The sequence below is a fragment of the Haemaphysalis longicornis genome, unplaced genomic scaffold (genome assembly GCF_048455015.1).
Source record: "Haemaphysalis longicornis isolate Haplotype H1 unplaced genomic scaffold, Haemaphysalis longicornis Haplotype H1 scaffold_2, whole genome shotgun sequence".
NCBI classification, from domain to species: domain Eukaryota; kingdom Metazoa; phylum Arthropoda; class Arachnida; order Ixodida; family Ixodidae; genus Haemaphysalis; species Haemaphysalis longicornis.
Genome location: NW_027526295.1, coordinates 57,669,489 through 57,688,631, shown reverse-complemented (window position 1 = coordinate 57,688,631; position 19,143 = coordinate 57,669,489).

Below are 19,143 nucleotides of genomic sequence, written 5' to 3'. Positions count from 1 at the left end.
CACACATTAAAATCAATCCCAGAAGGCATCCGCGCTCATGTCTGCATCAAGTCAAGTCGCACGCTCTGCAAGATAACAGATTTCCCTTTCGTGCAAGGTTATAGTAGGCTGCCTCACGCAACATTGACAATATCTCCAAATGTAAAAAGCCTCTTGCACCTCTCTTGTATGCTGTTAGTATGTTTGAACCGCACTGTTGTGTCCGGTAAAGCAGGTGCACAGTCACACGAGTCGCAGTAGGAAGCTAAGTAGGAAAATTAAAAGTCCTTGAAGGACAGCGCTGCGCAGCGCGGGGTTTGCAGCATTCCTCGTCTTTGGCTTTTTCTTACGCTTGTTGTTTTTCAGTATGAACCCCTAATAAGTAGTCCAACTTACAATTTTGGTACGGGTCGCAATGTAAAGCTCCGTCGTAAAAACCTCTTTCGGGGGGGTTTCTATTTTGCCCATGGCTAGCCAGTCATTTTTCTGGCCCCATTTGCATCGTTATTCGGAGTTTCGATAAAATAAATTGAATATTTGTTTTTGGTCAGGCCAAAACATACCTCACTGAAATGTTTTTATTCGTTGCTTTTTGGCTAAGTAGGATGCTCGACAGCTTGCAACTAGGGACAACGTTAGGCACTCTTAAGAACGGTGCACTCTGTAATGCCCGTTGCCCCTTTATTTGCCTGCATCAGCTTTCCCCATACAAAGAAGTGCGCATTACCTTGCCTCACTCCCACCGACTCCGCTTTCCAAAGCCACTGACCGCTAGGACACACGGCTGGGGATAATTTATAGAGGCTGCACAGGACGGCCGACAGGAGAGAATATGCAGTTTGCTTGATGATAAAAGGCCGCCGCTCGTAATTAGCTGAAACTAGACTCCGCATCCATTCTTGGGGAAAAATGAGGCACTCGTACAACGAGCAGGAAACGCGATTCACCTCATGCGTTTCCCAAGCAGTGGGTGTTCTGTAAAGAACGTCACTGCTGCCGAACCTTAATCTATCCCCCATATATCTTACTCCAGTGCACATTGCAAACTTCGGAAGCGGTCGTGGACCTCGTCTTTCTATAAGAGAACTGGAGTCGCCTAGATGAGGGTCAGGGTGTCATGACTCATATTACACTCCAAACTCTTAACCCTGCTCGGACTCCTGTTGCTCCAGGGGTACATTATGTGTATGTATGTATGTATGTATGTATGTATGTATGTATGTATGTATGTATGTTGCACGTATGTACGTATGAATTAATTTATGTATGTGTGTATGTATGCACGTATGTATGCGTGTATGTATCTATGAATGTGTGCATGTATGTATGCATGTATGTATGTATCTATGTATGCTTGTTTGTATGTATGTACGTATATATGTATGTATGTATGTATGATGTATGCTTGTATGTATAAAAACAGAAACGCACAACTGAGTTTAACACCCAAACGTAAATGCAGACCCAGACAGTGCAACTTTCGGGAGTTCCTTTATACTATGGTAATGTTGCAGCCTTTATACAAAGGCTGCAGTTTTGGAAGTAATAGGCAGGAGTAGGAGGAATAACCGCTTATTCAGGAAAATGACGAGAGTTAGGGGGGGGGGTAAGCTTTCTACGTCCCGGAGGCCGCGAGAGTTTGCTGATTGCAGGGCTCATTGCACCAGCCTTTTACAAGAAAACGTGTGGATGGGGTCCGGGTCACGTAGGAACGGGTAGACGAGGTGATACTTTGTGAGAGCAGTGTTGCAGTGCGGCCATTCGCAGCGGTGTGTGGATATTCGCCAGAAAGGTGTGGTTGTAAAATTTTTCAGTCTGTAGTCTGTGGTGGATATCTGCTTAGTAATTAAATCACGTGCGCTGGAGTGGGGAAGTTATGTTCTCGTGTGGGTGTGATGTGATAGGGGTGAGCTGCACCTGTTATCAAGGGGTGCCAGGTGGGTAGGTTGATGGTACGCGCCTCTCAGGATAAATTGGGTTGAGGTTGAGAGAGCCCGCGAGTGCAATTCCCTGGCGGCAGCGTGAGCCGCTTCGTTCCCAACAAGATGTAGACAGCAAGACTGCTTTAGTTTAGGCCGCAGATAAATCACGGATTTCTTTCTCTCTCTCTCTCTCTCTCTCTCTCTCTCTCTCTCTCTCTCTCTCTCTCTCTCAACAAGGTTTGAGTGCCAGGAGTACAGACAATGGCTACTTCTATGTTTTCAGGCCGTCGTTGTATATTTTGATGGCCTGGGGTGGTGCCAGCCCATCTTGATATCTCCGGCAGGCTCACTTCCAGTCCGAAATGATGGTTAGATGCGGTTGTCATTAGTGAGTGGTGGTAGCATTGCCGTCTGCCGCCCTTGTAGATAAGTTGAAGTACGTTGCTGGAGTCTCAGTTTCTCCTTTGAAGTCGTATGGGATCAGGGTGGTGCCGGGTGTCTTGGGGTTATGACCGATATCCGTATATCGGGTATGAGAGGCTCCTGCGTATTTCTTCCTAAGCTGTGGGGCCCTTGCCTCTAGGCGGCCTGTATGTATGCTTGCCGTCGGGAACAACCTTCAGATTTTTTCGTATGTGTAGAGGGATTCGTTGAGGCAGGCCAAATGATAATGATAATTTTGTTTTTGTTTTCTGTTCATAAAATACACATAAAAACGGAGTTGTGGAAAACAGTTGTGATTGCTTGACGAGGCCGTGCTCCCTTTCCGCTGTGGCGCAGACTGGGAGCTGCGGGTAATTTCATCAATGGAGAAAAAAAATTACCGCCAATCCACGCTGTGAAGGTGGTTGGAAATAGAAGCTGTAAATGACACCCACAACGATTATCTACGCGACAATACTTGAAATCACACAGGTGACTCTACAAAAAGCGAAACTAGAGACAAGTGAAATGTACCTAACCACAGCGTATATTACTTCTAAGAGATATTCTTTCTAACAATAAATGAACGAATGATTCATGAACGGTGGTTGGTTGAGTTGTATTGGTGAAGCACATGAGTGGAAACTCTTTTTTTTAAGTAAAAAAGTCTGAAACCCGGCTTTAGACTACCTCACGCCTCATCCGTCTCTGCCTCCGCCGAAGGAGGTGACGAGATCGGCGGCAGAGGCGGGGGTGAAGTGATATGTCGTGCGTTGGTGTGATCTTCGTCTCATTTTTATAACTCCTAGCGCATGCGCAAGGCCAGCACACAGCCGCTAAACGTGCAACGGGCAGAGCGCACAGCGGCGCAGAAGATCGCGCGATGATATCACGCGACAATCAGCAAGAACGCTGCGGTGCAAAACCCGCAGATGCGCTCGGTGAATGTACAGTCTGTCTCCTCCGTATCAGGGTGGGCTGTACCTCAATCGGTGTGACAACGCGGGCTCTCGCTCCATTTTTTTATTAGTTCCAGGTTCGTTTTCTGGCGGTGGCACTAAACTCTTTTATTTATTCGCACGAGTTTTCTGTTGGGACCAATGGTCGCGATAGAGCCTTTGAGTGGTAGAGGTAAAAAGCTTCACTTTAGAAAGTTGATTTTCTGTTTTCGCAAAATTATGATTATTCCGCGTGCCCTTTGAAAGTGGTTTATACCGATATGTGTAACCCTTAAGTTATACGTAAAATGCATTTTCAGGGTTTCACCAGAACGAACTCACATTCTACGAATCCGCATATTGGAATATCTTACGTGTTCTTCCACCTCCTCCAACATAATTCCGGTCAGTGATGTAAAAAAATGAGTCTCTTTTTTTAAGAAATACGAGCTAAAGAAACACGCAGGAACCCTGTAAGGCTTTCACGGTGAGGCTCCGCTGGCCTCACCACTGGCTGAACATTTTTGAATCACACCCTTAACTGGCTCAAACGGCGCAACGGGGGATGTCAAGTCCTACTCAAACTGCTAGTCATACAAGCTTGAGATTTTGGGATAACATTCGTATCATCCCGGAGATACTGGGTATGACCAGATCTTTGGAATCTTTAACAGCAGAGCTGTTGTTTCTGGCCGTAATGTGTGCGGTGTGTTCTTAGTCATCAATAAACCGCGGGTCATAATTACTCCCACCATTTACTGCGCACGTGAGCTCGCGTTTTACGAGGACTGCCCGCTCTCGTTAAGGCTTGAGCGTGGTGCGTGCAAAAATGCCAAGAAAACAGTTCACGTGCGTCCGTGCCTCTTGGAGGAGCACAAGGCATCGCCACAGGTGCCCAGTTTGCGATGCCCGTTGCCGCCGGTCCTAGTGCCAGCTGACGCGTCCCGCTTTGGAAGAAATGTGAAAGCCTGGGGACAGAACAATCCCGACCCGCCACTCATCTATGAGGAAGACGACGTTGCAGATGGACATGACGATTACTATTATTACCAAAATTAAAAGCGGCGATGGAATTTGTAAATAAACAATTTAAAATTTAATGCAATGCGTGGTGGTGTGTCCTTGAGTGCTTAAGTAGAAAAAAATCCTCCAGTTTTTTTTATGGTTCATACCTTGCGCGACTTAGAGAAGCCTCGTCAATATCAGGCCGAAGCCCCTTAAGTGTTGGGGCTGTTGGCGTTTTCTGCCGCCGTCATAACCGTCGTCTCATGTAACCATGGTACTAAAGCACCGGGGAACTCTTTTACGCCTCGCGCTACAAAGTAACGGCCTTAAAAAAACACCGGGACACTCATTTACGCCTCGTGCTGGAGTTCTTCGTATCGCGCACGAAAAAGCACCGAGATACTCGTTTACGCCTCGTGCTTGAGAGCTTCTTGATTCATAGACAAAAGACTTTTACAGCAAAGCTGTATACCTCTGGACCCCAACGGTTTTATCTGCTTGGGCAAAAACGCCAAGGTGCCAAGAACACACCTATACACTGCATGCTTCGCCCTTGCCCCGGTTTCCGGTTAGTGGATATGGCCCTGGATTTGGTTTTTAAAATTACGCCCTGAGAGATTAAAATGAAGTTTTTTTCCTGGACTCAGAACCCACCCCGTGCGAGTTAACGGCTACACCAGTTAACGGCTCAAGATAAGTGACCTAACCATCTCCTCATCTTCCTCGACCTCCTTCTGCTCAAATATATTATTCTTTGGTATAATTGAAGGGCCATTACAATACCAAACTGGTTTTTGCTAATATGAGTAACCGACGTGTACATGTAAAAAGTGCATTGCGGAGTATCGCCTGTCCCACCCCTAATAGGGCTGGTTCGCATTTAGGGTAATTACATGTTTTTTTACGCATTTCTAAATAAATACGCAGCCCGTTTGCATATCAACTTTGTTTTTGCTTAACATTGTTGCCCACACAAAGGCCTAAAAACAAATTTTACGATTTTGTGCTACAAACATGCAAGGGTGAGCAGGATGTTCAGAATTCCCGTCAACGCACAGGAGAAAATGCTGGACCTACAAGTTTGAAGTACATACGAATTATGGTGAACGAGCTCACATGAACAGACAAACCAGTAATTTTGGTCAAATAAATGTTCTCCATCCCATATGTAAGGGCACCACTTAAAAACAATGAATACAAACAGCTTTGCTGGTTTGGCGCTACAACACTTGAAAGCAGAATTTTTTCTTCTTCCAGCCTTGCCGGAGTGAAGCACGCAACCAAAGGGAATGCTGCCAACAATTACACAAAAACCAAGTGGCTTTTTTTTTATTCACATACAAGAATAAAAAGTGTTGTTTAAAACTTCATTGAAACTTAGAAAAAGTGTCGCAGCTTCTACTAGGTGCGCAAGGCTGGGGAAACAGCATAACTGGTGGTCGACTTTGCTGGTGGTCGTCCAGCGTGCTTCCCTATTAGGGCAACAGTATTTGCGCTGCAAGTTAGGGCGAGGGACGGCACCTGTGTAATGTTAGGGCGAGGGACGGCACTCGTAATACGGCACTACTGCCGGTATTACAAGTGAAACCGGATGTTAGAGCTGGCCAATGCTAGTGCCTCCTGCCGTCATTGCTAGCGCTACAAATGCCTCCGCCCAGTGTCAGAAAGTGCGATGGCTTTCCATTAGTTGAGGCTGTTTTTTTAAAATAATGGACGGTGCTTGAAGTGGTAGCAACAAGCATTGCTGCAGGCACTAACATGCTACCAAGAATGTATTACCCTTAAAGGGGTGAAATAGCTTTCCCGCACTGTTCTTGGAGTTTTTAAGAGCGAATGCTCTTTATAAGCGACCCCAAACCATCCACCGCCGGCGTCGGCGGCGGCGTCCGCAGTGCTCTTTAAAGAAAAAACAGCATCCGGCGCCAGGTTTCGATCCGAGGACTTTGCGGGCCGCAGCGCGATGCGCTACCGACCAAGCCACAGACGCGACGGTGATATCAGTGTTAGACGCGCCTTATATCTTTAACGCATTCAAACTACGTCGTCAGCGGCGTGCGTTGGCGACTCAGCGGCGTTATAGCGGCTTGATAACTGCGTGGTGTACACGTGATACTACAAACCCGATGGAAGAGTTGGAAGAGAAGGCGGCGAGGCGTTGGGCTGCGGGGGCCGAGCGCAAGCGCCGCAAGCGGGCCGACAACCGTGCATTCGCACTTTCACATTCTCCCCCTCGGGGAAATGCGGGGGAATTTTTTATCAAGACGTCCACTAGTTGGGGCAGTGTAGAAACACGGTCGCGAAATTGGGACATCAAGGACTTAAAGCGGTCTACATATTGGTAGACGTGCTTCTTGCTTACGGCGTGAAAAGACTGAGGACCTGAGGGCAAAATTCTTTCTGCGCGTTCGTAAGGCCCTTCGAAGCTATGCCGTATTGAACAACCTTGATATGGAAGGAAATGAACGAAAGAAGACCTTGCGTTAACTCGAGGTTTGCGGCTTTGGCGCCCGTGTTTCTTCCAAGGAAATAATTATCGCTGACTTCAGTTGATCCTGCTTTGGTGCTCCCTCAGAGAATAGAAACGTATTTAATGCGGAGAAAAGTATGCACATTACTCGTGCCACTTTGTGCGAGAAAGGATCATCACCACTGAGGTTTTTAGGAACCACGAAATTGTCGGCGGAGGTCAAAGTCTTGCAAATTCACTGTAGAGTCTAGAGAGCAGACGCTCAAGTTTTCTGTCTAAACGCAAGAGTAAAAAAAAAGCTTAATGCCGGAGCTACACGATACATAGTCCGCCTTTCTGTGAGCGTAACCCATCGTTCAACGCAATGACGGTCAAGCGCAGGCTCTTTTCCTTTTTCCCACTTGCGAGGGTCGCACTGGTGTAGGGTCTGGATTTCTTCTTCCGAATAAACTCTGGTCAGTTGCTAGTCAGCGCCGTGTCAGTTATCATGTGTTTTGGCTTTCCGCCCTTCTGTTGTATCTTTATATGATACATAAAGCAAAATGAAGCGCACTGGACCAGAAAATATTCTTTCAAAGAAGAGCATTTGATTTTTGTGCGCACGCAGGCAAGAAGTTCTCCGCACAAAATAAGATAAGAAGACCGCTATGAGCCGCCTTCAGGATGCAAAGTGTTCGAGGGGGAATAGTGAACACTTGCGCCACACAAAAGAAAGCGCACTGAAGGAATCCCTGCGTCATATAGATGAAAGCGGTAGAGTCGGGATATTGAGTTTTTGTGCAGCTCCACAAAGTTCGTCCCTGCTCTCGTTTTGCCCTTCACTTGTCGCCTTGTTCGTCGGCCTTGACACTTCGAGAACTTCATTTAGCTTTTTCTGATACCACCAACGGCGAAATATTCTACGGTTTTTAGGCGTCGCGATTTGCCGTTACGGCATGTCAGCCGTCGTTGGCTCGTGCCGAAAAGGGAAACAGGGAAACAACACTGGTGAATAGTGATACCAATACTAGAAACGCGCCGCAGATATTTCCCATGAGGGCCGCTAACCACCGGTACGCCGCTCTTTGAAAACAATGGTGTCGCACTGCCGGGGCTGTTATCGTAACTAGGGATCACCACCTTTGATTCCTTCTGAACGAAGCGAAAGGGGAGGATAAGTTTATATTGCAATCGCGTTATTGCCGGACGGACGTGAGTGCTGCCCAAGGCGATGTCCACGTCCCCCTTCTTAACTCGTGCAACAGACCCGCCGCCTACGCCATAATCCGCTCCGCCTTTTTCTCGGCTGGAATCGACAACTTAACCGGGCCATGTGCAAGATGCGTGGAATTCTCTTCGGAATGATGTAGGGGTGGTGTCGGCCATTATACGCTCGGGCGAGTGCCACTATTTGCTTTCGTAAGAGACCCAGACGCGCGTGAGAGCAACGCCACAGCTGGAGCAGGAGCTTCAATCAAGCTTGGTGTTGGGCTATTTGGTAGCCACAGTAGCCACAGATGCGTGCGGAAAGAAGTCTTCGCTTTTAATGCAAATATTTTAATGACTGCGATATATTAACGACTGTGATATTTAAATCACTGGGGCGCTTAGAGGTAATTGAACAAAACAATGTCCTTATAACCCAAGCGAAGGCCATTTCATAATACAATGAACGCGTATTTTCATTCGGTCTTGCCTCCCAGACTCAAAAGAGCCGGCTGTTTAGCGTTGAGACTGATACTGAACCTGACTTTAGATCTTTTAAAGGCATTCTTGCACTTCTGCTGGATATAAAAGAAAAGTCATGAGAAGGGCCAGACCTTATACCAAATGTATTTTTGGCCCGTTATGCCTAGCCGATATCGCACATTTTGACTGCCATCTTTCGTTTATTCCAGCGCCACTCAGTCGTGGCTGATCGTTTGCGCCTAGCCCGTGTTGTCGTAGTTTTTACGAGGGGAATTAACTTATGAATGGAAAATTATCGACCCATCTCACATACATCAACCTGCTGCAAAATCCTGGAAGACATCATGGCCTCATTTATTAACAAATTTCTGGAAACAAAGAGCGCCCTATCCGAGTTCCAACATAGGTTCTGCAAAGGCCTGTCTACTACTACTCAACTTGTTACAACCACGCATGATACCGCACAAGCTTTAGATTCATAGAGCCAAATAGAATTAGTTTTTCTTCACTTTAGTAAAACCTTCAATTGCGTACTCCATGATAAACTTCTCACTAAAGTTTCTTCTTTAGGTCTTCCTGAGTTTATTATTAAGTGGATCAAGCCATATTTAACACACAGAACACAGTTTGTAGAATTTGATGAGTGCGCATCTGAAAGGCTTGGTGTAACATCTGCCGCTCCACAAGGCAGTGTTTTGGGACCGAGTCTTTTTTAAATTTACATCAATGACATAGCATCTGCTAATGAGCAGAGAGTTTCAATGAAATTGTTTGCAGACGACTGCCTTTATTTCAAAATAAATCACGGGCCCAGACGACCAACTTTTGTTAAACATGCAGTTTGACAGGAACTGATAAATGGTGCACTACCTGGGGTATGAACTTAAATGCCGAAAAAACAGTCCTATTTCGTGTAACGAGCCAAGGACAGCCCTTTCAATATTGTCACGTACCCCCAAGCGTCTGAATAAACATTTAATTTGTGACATCCCAGCCAAGGCGACGACGACGACGAACGAGTGCTAACCGGAACCCATCATCATCAGTGTTTTTGCTCTGGAGGCTGGAGTGCTTCGAGGTCAAGAGCGTTCTTCTCCGCTGCTTGTTCTATTAGCGTTTTAGTAAAGCTCGCCAATACCCCCAACGCGCATTTTCAGTACGTGACACTGGTGGAGGTTGCGGGGTACGACAACCTCATGCAAAGGACTCCTTCGGCCAGCCCGGAACGGCCTCGCCCTGTCCACACACCTGTCCATCGGGCTAGTCATCGCCAACGCGGACTGTCTCCAGAGTGCGGTTACCTTCACTTCACCGCACCCGGACGTCAAGCCCCGGCACCCAAGTAATGGCGCAACAACTCACCTCCCAGGTAACTCTCCAACAGCCGCGTACGCCGGCCATTTTTCACTGTAAGGTATTTGAGGACGTTGAGGACTGGTTGGAGCAGTTTGAGCGGGTCGTTTGTTCAACCAGTGGGACGCTCGTCAAAAGCTGCGTGAGGTCTATTCCGCTACAACATAGTGCAAGGACGTGCTTCGAGAACCGCGAACCGAGGTTATCTACTTGGGAGGAATTTCGCTAGGAGCTGCTGGAGTCATTCGGCAGCACCGACCACCGTGACCACTCTCAGCGCCTTTTGGAGTCTCGCATCGAAAAACCGAACGAGACGGTGGCGATGTTTGCAGAGGACATGGCACGCCTCTTCCGTAGAGCCGACCCTGAAATGTCAGAGCTGAAGAAACTACGGCATCTAATGCATGGCGTGAAGGAACAACTGTTCTCTGGCCTTGTACGAAATGCACCACGCACAGTGAAGTATTCATTAAGGAGGCCACAGCCATCGAGCATGCCCTGCGGGACAGATGCCGGCAGTGTGACCGGGTTACCGGCGGTTCTCCAAGCGCTACTGCTGCAGCAACTGCATCCAGTGACAGGTCACTACGTCAGCTCGTGCGATCGATAGTTAGGGAGGAACTACAGCTGCACGGGATAGGCTCTTCGCAGCCTTCGCATGCTTCTGTCGCCGACATCGTGCGTCAGGAGATCCGGCAAGCTTTGGCCATTCCGGCGAGCCAGCCGCAGCAGCTCCAACCAAGCTATCTGTCCGTCGTCACCCACCTGTACCGACTATTCCAGCGCCTCAACGGGCTCCCCAGACCGATTCCTGGCATCAGGGAGTGCACACCAGCCCGCATCCTCGGCCTCGAATGCAGACTTCAGCTGGATGACAGGCACGGAAGTCCGACGTCTGGCGCACACATGACAGACGGCCGCTGTGTTTTCACTGTGGCGAAGCAGGCCACATCTACCGCCGCTGTCCGTACCGCGAAAGTGGGCTTTCTGGATTCCCTCCTTCGGCTCCACGCCCTTGCTTTGGGCAAAGACCCCCTGCTATCGAGGAATACCTCGCTGCGAGACGAGCCCTTTCGCCGAACCGTCGACCACGTTCACTGTCCCCAGCGAACGACGTCTCCCCTAACCGTCGGAACTTCGGCGGGGGACTACCAGGCAGATCCCCAAGCCCTAGGCGGGGAAACTAAACGCAGCAACCTCTGGAGGCAGGGTTGCTCGTAGCCTACCTACGCAAGACCTTCAAAACCCCTCCAAGTATCCGACGGAAAAGGATACCGCAAGAATATCTTTCGCCGAAGCTGTAAACGCCGACCTCGTAATGTATAGATGGACATGAAGTGGTTTCTCTTATTGACACCGGTGCAGACTACTCTATAATTAGTCAGACCCTCACCGATCGGTTAAAAAAAGTGAAGATGCCGTGGTCTGGACTTCAGATCCGATCTGCTGGTGGCCATTTAATGACTCCAGTAGGGAAGTGCACCGCCAGAATTACCATTGGTGACGCTGATTTTGTCGGTAGTTTCGTGGTCCTCGCGGAGTGCTGCAATGCTCTTATTTTAGGGATGGACTTTTTAAGGGAATACAACGCTGTGATCGACGCTGGTGAACGCCTAATTACTTTCTCGTCGAGCCACCGCCTACAAGAACTCGCAGCATGCCGAGCGCCGTTGCAGGTTATCGACGAGAACGTGAACATACCAACGCGGTCCTGCATGCTAGTTTCAGTTCACTGCGACATGTTTAGCACTGTTGATGGCATAGCAGACCGAATCGATGAACTTTTGTGCCGTCATGGCATCACAGTTGCTCGAGGCGTTTTGCATTTATCCGATGGCCTTGCAGCATTGCTGCTTCCTAACTTCAGCAATGAACGCCAACATGTCGCCAAAGGAACGACAGTTGCCTCATTTCGAAGACATAGATTGATGGCGAAGACTGCTTTGCGTTACAAGGCGCCGCACTTGGCGAAACCAGCTCGGATTCCATCATCGATGTCAACTCCGGCTTGCGTCTAAGCGAACAGCAAGTACTCGTCGTGCTGCTGACGACCTTCAAGGGCTGTTTCTCTTCGACATCTGGCGTGCGTCAAACTCCGCTTACAAAACATCGCATCATTGTTGACAATAATGTGAGGCCACTTCGCCAAAACCCCTATCGTGTCTCTGCGAAGGAACGGGATGCAATTCGCCGCCAAGTGGAGCACATGTTGCGCGATGATGTCATCCAGCCTTCTGGGAGCCCCTGGGCATCACCCATCATTCTGGTGAAAAAGAAGGACGGCACATTGCGATTTTGCGTTGATTACAGAAAACTCAATCAAGTGACAAAGAAGGACGTGTACCCGTTGCACCGGATCGATGAATCCCTCGACAGGCTTCGTCATGCCCGTTACTTTTCGTCGATGGATCTCAAGAGTGGGTACTGGCAGATCGCGGTGGACGAGCGTGACCGCGAGAAAACAGCCTTCATAACGGCGGACGGACTTTATGAATTTAAAGTGCTCCCTTTCAGCTTGTGCTCGGCACCGGCAACATTCCAACGAATGATGGACACTGTTCCTTCCTGTCTCAAGTGGAAGACGTGTCTAGTATACCTTGACGACGTTATCGTGTTCTCGTCAACCTTTTCAGAACACTTGAAAAGACTATCCTGTGTGCTACGCGCCGTAAGAGCAGCTGGTATCACACTTAAAGCGGAAAAGTGTCATATCGGGTACCAAGAGCTACGCTTCTTCGGCCACGTTGTCAGCCATGCCGGCATCAAGCCTGATGCTGACAAAGTATCCGCCGTGTCCAACTTCCCGACGCCTGCCGACAAAAAGGCCGTGCGGCGATTTTTAGGCCTATGCTCCTATTACTGGCGCTTCATCCCAAACGTTTCCCACATTGCGGCTCCGCTGACAAGCCTCACCCGCAATGACTTCACCTTCGTTTGGACCACTGAGCAGCAGGCTGCTTTCGAGAACCTGCGGCGTCGCTTACAAGTGCCGCCTGTGCTCGCCCATTTCGATTAAGATGCGGCCACCACAATCCATACAGACGCCAGCAACGTTGGCCTTGGGGCAGTGCTGATTCAGTGGCACGACGGTGCGGAGAGAGTTGTCGCTTACGCAAGCCGAACACTGTCCCGCGCGGAGTCTAACTATTCAGCTACAGAGAAGGAATGCCTCGCTGTTGTGTGGGCGGTCTTGAAATTCCGGCCGTACCTCTACGGTCTCCCATTTCGAGTTGTTAGCGACCACCACTCTCTTTGTTGGTTGGCCAGTTTGAAAAACCCTACTGGTCGCCTCGCCCGCCCGAGCCTTCGACTTCTGGAATTTGATATGACGGCTTTCTTTAAGTCAGGGAAACAACATTCTGACGCCGACTGCCTGTCTCGAGCTCCAGTCAAATGCCCTGTACCGGAAGATGATGACGACTCGGCGTTTCTTGGTGCCATCGACGCCACAACTTTGTCTGATAAGCAAAGGGATGACGTTGAGTTGCGCCCCTTTTCGATTTTCTGGAAGGACGAACTACGCACAAGCCAAAGCTGTTCATACGTGGACTCCAGTCTTTTTCTTTGAGAAACAACATCCTCTACAAGCGAAACTTCGCCCCGAATGGAAGAGACTTTCTCCTCGTTATTCCCGCGACCCTTAGACAAGAAATACTACAGGCGTGCCACGACGACCCAACAGCTGGTCACTTAGGTTATGCACGTACGATGTCCCGAATTAAACAGAGCTACTACTGGCCCAAACTTCCTTCGACAGTGAAGCAATACATCCGCACCTGCCGTGACTGTCAGCGACGTAAAACACCACCGGGACGCCCAGCCAGTTTACTTCAACCTGTCCTAATACCGGAAACACCGTTTCAACAAATCGGCATGGACTTCTTGGGCCTCTTTCCTACGTCTCATGCCGGCAACAAGTGGATACTTGTAGCCACCAACTATCTTACACGATACGCCGAAACGAAAGCCCTCCAGCGTTGCACAGCTCTCTACGTGGCCCACGTTTTCATCGAAAACATTGTTTTGCGCCATCGAGCTCCGGCAAGTTTGGTGTGCGCCGTCGTGAACCTCACAGGAACTTCCCGCCGAAAATCGACAGCTTCAGATCCGCAGACAAACGAACTGACAGAAAGGACTGACGCACAGATAGGACAGAATGGACTGACAGAAACTGTCACGTACCCCGAAGCATCTGAATGAACATTTCACTTGTGACATCCCAGCCGAGGCGACGACGACGACGAACGAGTACTACCCGGAACCCATCATCATCAGTGTTTTTGCTCTGGCAGCTGGAGTGCTTCGCGGTCAAGAGCGTTCTTCTCCGCTGTTTCTTCTATTAGCGTTTTAGTAAAGCTCGCCAACACCCCCAACGCGCATTTTCTGTACGTGACAATATTATTATTCTATAAATGATGCACCAGTGGTACAAAAAAGCTAGTAAATGTGCTTTGGGAGCATATAGGAAAAATTGGTGCATGTCCCACCCGCAAGTTAGGCTTTTTATGGCATAAATTCAAGGCTGCATTAAAGCATATTAAATTACTGGTTTTCGAAATGATAATACTTCGTAAACTGGTATGCGCTTCCGTTGTGTTGGGCCGCTTCAGTAAAAAAAAGATAAGTACCTGCTTGACTGGTGCGAAGACGCGCTCTACAGTTTTTTTTAAATATATAAGACCGCTGACTCCCCAACTTCTCTAATTCTGGAAAACAAGAGTTCGACCCTGGAACATGGACTAAAAAAGTTTATCCCCTGACGCTTTTTCTTTGCTGTTTATACTGTTTCTTCAAAAGAAAATGCATCGTTATACATTCAACTATTTTATACACGCCCGACAAGATATCGGCACACGCACGATTTGCTGTTGTGTGGAGCCCACATAAACATGTTCAAGAATTCGTTTTTCACGCGTTGGGTATCGGAGTGGAATTCACTACATGAAGCTGTCTTCACATCTCCGTCCTGGAGCGATTTTGAAAGTGTCATATTGTCTGTACTGTAGTTTCATTTTTTGTTATGCCTCTATTGTTTATTGTATATTGTGAGTGCGTAATAGGCCGTTCCACCCCTTTCGCGTTATTCTGAAGGTCGTGTTAATCTTGTTTATTGTCCTGATGACATCTCTGTATGAATAATTTATCTTTTTGTGTTTTGTGTACGGCTGTTGTCATTACCATCTATCATGCTTAGTTGCGTCTGCCACTGAATTTTAGTGCCTCTTTTGCTTGGTTTTTTCAAGACCCCAGTACGTTTTAAATAAATAAATAAAATAAGTATTACGTCTTCGAAGCAAGAAAAGCATGCCTATATTTATTGTTACGTGTAGATAGCGAAGCTTTATTTCCGGGCTGAAGGATGGTTGGTCAAGATGGCTGACTGCCTCCCGTAACGAAAGTCCTCTTTCTCCTCTACTTCGACCAGCTAGCTCGTCGAAAAACCCTCGCGGTGTCTTCGTCTTCTTCCCTTCCCTACCCCAGCCACCCTACCCCACATTCTGTGGGCCTGCCCCCAAAACCCCTATCCCCGAATCACCACAGCTGGGCAGTGGAGAGAAGCACTGGCATCCCACGACAGGGAGGTACAGACCTCCCTGATCGCAAGGGCCGCCTCGGTCGTCGTTGGGCTGATAACAACGGCCACCAACTTCTCACGCTAAAGACAAGCTCAGTTTAATAAAGTTTTGTCTCTCTCTCTCTCTCTCCCTTCCCTATTTTAGTCCATCTTGCTCACAGTACACAGACAACGCAACATCTCCCCCGGTGCTGACGTAGCCCTCCGGGGAAGTCAGGGTCTGTCGCGAGGATGAACAGGCTGGAGGCCAGCGCCATTAGCCTGGGTCGGCCGTCCTTAAAAACCGGGATATGACCTAGTTCACGTCGCTCACACGGTTAGGGACTGAACATTAGCCGAAGAAATGCGCCAGCGGTTCCTCGCACCGTGCCCGCGGTGCAAAGGGGTCCAAAGCAACACCAAATCACCTTTTTCATACGCAATGTTCCGATGCCGGCTGTCGTAGCACAGCTTGGAATGATCTTGTGGGGCCAGTGTACGTAACCGACCAAGGTGGCAGCGTCCATCGGCCCGACAAAGTGCCTCGGCGACGTTGGGCTCGTTGTGGACAGAGAAGGGAAAGACAGTTTTGAGGGAGTGAGGGAGCTGAATAAATATGCCGAGTGCATTATGTATGCAGAAGACACTGCCCTCCTCTTTCAGTCCACAAATGTTAACGACCTCACTTGAGGAGCTAATATCGAATTACTAAAGATATTAAAATGGATGGATATAAATTGCTTGGAAATAAATGCCTCTAAAACAAAAGCTGTTTTGTTTACACCTATAGAAAGCATAGTGAATCGTAACCTCAGTTTATACTTACGATCAGAAAAATAGAAGTTGTGCAGGAGGTAAAGACATTGGGAGTGATTTTTCATCAACACATGAACTGGAATACACAAGTCGATCATAAAGTAAGCGATTGTCAAAAGCATGTGGTGTCCTATGTAAATTTCGGCAGGTACTTCCATCCAAGATTAACTTGCTAATTTACAGCTCCATGTTTGCGCCTCACAAGAATTACTGCAACCTGGTATGGGGAAACAGATAACAAGGCAGCATTAAAAAGGTCGCTTTATTGAAAAAAAAACATCCCCCACATTGCAAACGCTTCTTATGACGCACACACAGCCGAGTTTTTCCAAACGCTAAACGTGCTTATCCTGCAACCTAGTTTTCAGTTTAATCTAGTTATGAAATATAAGCACAGCTTAAAATATAAAAATGAACTTTTCTTAAAATTATGTAATCTCAGGACGCCTCATGAACACCAATATAATGTTAGGAACAGAGACCCATGGTTAATACCTTTTTCTCGCACAAACCATGGTTTCTATAGACTAGAGCACTGCATGCCCACTTCCTTAAGACACCTTCAACGCCAGGAAATTGGCTTGTGCACTATTACAAAAAAAAATTTAAAAAGGGATCTTAACCTGAATAATAAGTAATTATGCCTTTTTGCCTTTTCTTATCTTTTTTAACAAATTGCATGTTTATGTAGTATCTCCTGTTCAATGTTCATGACTTGAACTACCCCATCTATGTTAGTGAAAGAATTTCGTTGACGCCATGTTGTTAATACGTGTATATTTATTACACGTATTAAATTGTTGCTGTCCAAGCATTTTTTCTACTTTGTTTGTTTAACAAGAAAGAATGTGAAAAATAAAGTTGAAAGTTGAAAGGTGGGCGGCGGGCGTGCACAAGCAAGGTAGAAAGAGCTGTATCCGGTGGTCCTGTGCCGCGCAGTATTTTATGCGTAGGTAACAAAAGGCAAGACGGCGTCAAAGTTTTTGTGGTCGGAATCGACATACATGGCGATCATATTAATAAGGTTCTTGTTTGGGACGCTCAGTAACACTATTGCACTGTGCGTGAAATGTGAAATGGCGAAAATGTGAAGCAGCAAGGCGAAGCAGCTCCACAACAACATCAGCGGAGAATCGATGGCTAGTGATGACGCGAGGTGGGCCATGGCGAAGCTCAATGCGCTTTAAAAAAAGTTGGAGACCGCAGTGGCAGTGGAGAATTTAACCGCTGCTGTCGCCGTGTAGCGGGACAGGCAGTTGACACAGACAATCATACATCAGTTGCCATTCATGGATCGTGGAAACCGGCCAAGGATGTCGCTACCCACTTTCTCAAATGGCGATTTCGGAGAAGTGATCAGTTGGAGTTGGCCAGGTGGAGTGGAAGTAGGTCGCTTGTACCGGTGACAATTGGGACAAGTTGCAACGTAGTGCTCGGTCACCTGACGCGTCTTCGGCCAGAACAAGCGTTGCGTGTGCGGTGAAGCGTCCAAGCAAGTCCGATGTTTCCGGCAGTGGCATCACCATGCATGGCGTGAAGGACTGAACAGCGCAAACTTTGGGGAGGAACAACCAGCAGTCGCGAGCCGGTGCACGAGTAGTTCTTCTCCTTAAAGGAGCCATGAAGAGAAAACAAAAGTTTGTTTTATTCGAAAGATTAGGAGTTTCATAGTACCCCAAGCGCTTTCCCGGAAGCAAATGATGCTTTATTCACTGAGAAATAAGGCAATTTAAGCCAAAATTTTAAATCTCCCGCTAAAATTGCACATTCTGTGACGTGAACAATGGCGTCCTACGAGCCGGTTCATGAAACAGATACTTAGATACATAGATGGAGGCGAAAAGCAGAAATGCCCGTGTGTACGAGCTTTCGGCGCACGATAAAGATCCCAAGGTGGTCAAAATTAATCCGGAGCCCTCCACTACGGCGCGCCTCATCGCCTGCGTTGCGTCGGCGCCTTAAACCCCACAATCAATCAATCAATAAATTGGCTACCGAATGCGTTTATTGCTGCAACTGAAAGAAAGCCGGCCAATTGCCGCTACACCGCTCTAATGACGACATTCGAGTAGTCGAAGAACGCCAAGACCAAAAAGAGAAAATTTCTCAGCAAGTTTTTAAGTTATGTGATAGCCATGAAGGAGTAATATTTGACTAAGGTGCTGCGTGAATACCTAACCTAAGTACTGGAGGCGCTGAGTGACTACTTTCTGCAAGAATTTAGATTGAAAAAAGCGTAGGAGGATGCCCTTAAGTGCCCGTGTTTTTTATAACGTTTAAGTCATCCAGCATAGTCGCCGGAAGACGCCCCTAATGCGGAAATAACTGCAAGATAACAGTGAGGAAGATGAGTAGTTTCTCACCTATTGGCCGTGAAGTGGGTTTGACATTTTCTTTACACATTCAATAAACCTGCGAAACGTGGAAAGAATCAGTACTCAAGAAACCGTATAAAGGCGGCGGTAATGTAAAGCACCAGCCATTTACCAAACATTCCCTTACGTGGCTAAGCCTCGTAAACTGACTATTCAAAACTTTCTTTTTGTTTTATTGACGGTATTCTTTCTTGGGTTACCTAAACGCAGAAATCCTTTGTCTGTCTGTCTGTCTGTCTCTCTGTCTGTCTGTCTGTCTGTCTATCTGTCTGTCTGTCTGTCTGTCTGTCTGTCTGTCTGTCTGTCTGTCTGTCTGTCTGTCTGTCTGTCTGTCGAAAAATAATTTATAAAAACTAGTTACAGCTAGGGCCCGCTGTAGTTAGCTACTACACGGGTCGACAGGGCAGAGGATGTACGCAATGTGCTTCAAAGGAAACAAAGGGAACATCACACAAATTCCCAACAAAACAAGGTCCACAGCACCGAACGCTCTTTACATTAATGGCCACGACACAAGATCCAGACACCAGACGTAAAGGGTGGGAGGAAGCATAAAAACCACAACAGTTCACACACATCAGTTCTGCATCAGGCATGCCCAGCCATGCTGCCTAAACTGCACTTTGCCCTCTGAACGCACAAG